We start from the raw sequence: 4,043 nt of genomic DNA on the forward strand, positions 1-4,043 counted from the left end.
GCATATAATTATCATGTGGGAAGCGTATCAGAATAGGTTACCCCACTTCTCCCAGAGTGCATCTTTTGATGGATAATGGTATTAAATGAAGCATTAGAAGTGCTCAGTATTTTGAGGGGGAAGAAGTGTCGTTTATTAAGGAAAGTGTGTGTGAAGTTTCAGACTAAGACAAATTGTATGTGTACATTATAATGATGCCCGTCAAGATTTACTTGGCTTGGGCAGAGTTTATGTCAAAGGCCAACAAGAAGTGAGGTTTGTAAGATCCAAGACAGACAGAGCTCCAAATATCAAAAGGGCTTGGAAATCTGACCAGACACATGTGGCTTTCTGACAGTAGCAAAAGAAGGAATGTTTTTATAATGCTAATTTTAACTACCTATGGAAGAAAACAACAAAGCAACATCTAAGCTTAAAAAAAAAAAAGTAATAAGCAGTGTTCATGGAGCCCTCTGTCTCCAGTGCCGCTCTCTGGGGCTTTCAAGTGTTGATTTATTTGCAAGTAAGTAGCCAGACCTTTTCTCTGTGTTGATTTATTTGCAAGTAGGTAGCCAGACCTTTTCTCTGAGTCACCTTCTGATGGACTTAAACATCCACTTCTTCTGTTAACAGCCAATTGTACCACCCCAGGGAACTTCAAGGAAAATGCTATGCATTTGTAGCAGTGACCTTTGCAAGTCACAAATGATTTCCAACTCCACAGTCTTAGCCCCTCCATGATGGAGGGAGGATGGATATTATTTCTTATGCTTTCCTCACAGAGAGGGGTACAGCGTGGAGGGGTTCAGTCCCGACAACTGAGCTATTAGTTTTAGTGATCTCTCTGAGAAATGATGACTGGTATTTCTTTTTATTTTTTCTCTTCTTTTAACTACTTTTTCTCCTTCTAAAATTGTCTTTATAATGAACAGATATTCTTTGATAGCCATAAAAATGGCACTAAGTATTACTGGTTTAAAGGCGAGACAGACTCCAGCTCTTGTGCTTTCTAGTCCTGTGGTCTCCTCCCTCCACCAGACTTTGCACCCACCAGCATGAGAAGTGGAATGCCAGGCACACAGACTCTCTATTCATAGACTGAGCTGGGGTAACGTGATTACAACAGACCAGTCTGTGAGTCTGGGGAACTGATTTGCATCCTATTTTCTAGAGTCCTGGGAAATTCCTTCGTATCTAAGTGTCCCACTTTCTTCTTCGGCAGCCTTTCTGGCAGAAAGGCTGTATTTCCAGATTTCTGTATTTCAGATTTCAAATTTCAAAACCAGAATGTCATTATCAGAGAAGGAGATACTCAAATTCTTATGTTAGATGCTGTTGCATCCTCTACAACTAATAGCGACCTTATGAGCAACAGATCAGAACCTTATCTTACTCTGCTCTGTGCTGATGATCTCTGATATGCTCAAGTTCACTGGTGCGGTCACTGTGTCAACTCATCCTGTTGAAGGTCTTTCTTTCTTTCCTTTCCCCTCCCAGCATGATGTCTTTTCCCAAGGACTGCCCCCTCCTAACAACATGTACAGTGTGTGAAATGAAGTCTCATCATCCTTGCTTCCTAGGAGCACCCTGGTGGCACTTTCTCCAAGACAGATTTATTTGCTCTTTGGAAATTCATGCGATAATCAGTAATCTTCTCTAACAGCACAATTTAAAGGCATCAATTCTTCTGCAGTCTTCCTTATTTATTGCCCAGCTTCCAGACGCATAAAAAGCATTTGAAAATGCCATGACCGCTCTTGCCAGGTGTCTTAATGAGAGTGGCATCATCTTTAAACTCCGTACGGGAGTCCCTGATGCACCGCCGTGATGTCCAGGGAAGACATGGTGACCTGGAAGTCTAACTACTTTCTTAAGATCGTGCAACTTCTGTATGATTATTTGAAATGTTTCACCATGAGTGCAGACAATGTGGGTCCAAGCAGATGCAGCAGATCCGTATGTCCCTCTGCAGGAAGGCTGTGGTGCTGATGGGCAAGAACACCATGCTGCACAAGGCCATCAGGGCAGCCTAGAGAACAGCCTGGCCCAGGAGGTGGCAACCTCACATCCGAGGGAATGTGAGGTTTGTGCTCACCAAGGAGGACCTCACCAAGCTCAGGGACACCCTGCTGGCCATCAGGGTACCAGGTGCCACCTGTGCTGGTGCCATCGCTCCATGTGAGGTTACCCTCCGGCCCAGAACACTGGTGTGGGCCCCAAGAAGACCTCCTTCTTCCAGGCTTTGGGCATCCCCACTGAGCTCTCCAGAGGCACCATCGAAATCCCGAGTGATGTGCAGCTGATTGAGACTGGAGACAAGGTGGGAGCCAGCCAGCCCACCCTGCTGATCATGCCCAACATCTCCCCCTTCAGGCTGATCATCCAGCAGGTGTTTGACAACCACAGCACCTGCAGTCCTGAAGTGTTCGACATCACAGAGGAGACTCTGCACCCCGCTTCCTGGAGGGCGTCTGCAACATTAACAGCGTGTGTCTTCAGATTCACTGATTACCAACTATGACCTCCGTGCCCCCCTCAACCATCAATGGGTACAAGCGGGTACTGGCTTTGCCTGTGGAGACTGAGTACACCTTCCCACGGACTGAAAAGGTCAAGGCCTTCCTGCCTGATCCACATGCATTCGTAACCACTGCCGGTGTGGCCGCCACCACTGCTGCTCCTGCTGCTGCGGCCCCAGCCAGCGTGGAAGCAGAGGACGAGTCAGAGGAGTTGGAGAAGCTAGGGGATTTAGTCTGTCTAGTAACCAACCTGACTAATGCCTTCAATCTGCCAGCTCCGTGAAACCAGGGAATAAAGGCTTCGTCCTCTCAAAAAGAAAAAAGAAAAAAAAATACCATGACCTGAATAAGGTACATCTTAGTCTTTAAATGAACTTCTTACTATTTAGCAATTTAAGGAGATTCTTGACAGCTGATTTTCCAAAAGCAGCACAGCTTTTTTAAATTTTTTGACTGCTGTTAACATAGGTGGTACTTATGGATCCTACTTCAATGAAATAATTGACATCTTTAATTTTTTTCCATCCATCCCTCATGATGCTTTGGTAAAAAGACGGGCTATCTCCTCCTGTTCTGTTTATAGCCTCTGAAAACCCACTGGGGTGAAAAAGGTCAGAGTTGGGGCAATTCCAACTTGAAGGCCTTGAGTAGTAAGTAGTAGTATCTTCTTGTTGCCTATTAGTCCAGTGGTGAGGGTTTTGCTCTCCTTGGCGTTAGCCCATTTTAACATTTTGAGAGGGCTCTTGGGCCTCTTTGAGAACCTAATGAAAGCTATGAGCCCTGTCAAGGAAGCCACACAGATGCACATGACCATCACCTTTCCATACATAGAAAAGACGTCCTTAGAAGCAAGGATGATGAAACTTAATCTCAAAGTTTGGGGGCATGTTGTCAAGAGGGACCAGCCTTGAAAACGTTATCACTGTGGGAAAAGTTGAGGGTCCGTGTGAGAGAGGAAGACCCTCAAGGAGGTGGATTGACATAGTGACTGTAACTACGGGTTCAAACGTGGTGGAGATGGTGAGGACGGTGCAGAACGGGGCAGTGTTGCTTTGCTGCTCACAGGGTTACTGTGACTCCTAGTTAGCTCAATGGCTGGTTTGCAGACTCCTCGGAGCTAATTCTAAACCTCCTCTAGGTTCAAACAAACAAGCAAAACCTCCCTTAGCAGGAAGTGCTGTAAACACTTAGATGAGTGATGCATTGTCTCTACCTTGCCACTGACATTGACGGGATTTCCTTTGTTAGTCTGTCCTCATTATTCTCATTTTTTATTATTAAAAACTATCCTGCCAGCTCTGTTGATTCTCTTTCTCCCACCCGCCATGTACGTCTTGTCGCATCATCACAATTACTGTTCTTGTTTGCTACTGAGTCTGAACCGACTCAAAGCTGACTCCTCCCTGGGAGGAGACTGTCTATCTTTCTCCTGCAGAGTAGCTGGTACATCTGAACTATGTGCCTTTGAGATTGCAGCACAGTTTCTTACCACTAGACCACCAGAGTGCCTTAGCAATATTTTGTAATGATATTATTAATATTAAT

General features: G+C 45.2%; 1 pseudogene; it reads left to right on the top strand.

Annotated features, from left to right (window-relative positions):
* Positions 1-1,806: 1,806 nt before the first annotated feature.
* Positions 1,807-2,781, top strand: LOC102865180 (annotated as a pseudogene).
* Positions 2,782-4,043: the final 1,262 nt, after the last annotated feature.

This window comes from Elephantulus edwardii, unplaced genomic scaffold (genome assembly GCF_000299155.1).
Source record: "Elephantulus edwardii isolate Elephantulus edwardi_28Jun2011 unplaced genomic scaffold, EleEdw1.0 scaffold00166, whole genome shotgun sequence".
NCBI classification, from domain to species: Eukaryota; Metazoa; Chordata; class Mammalia; order Macroscelidea; family Macroscelididae; genus Elephantulus; species Elephantulus edwardii.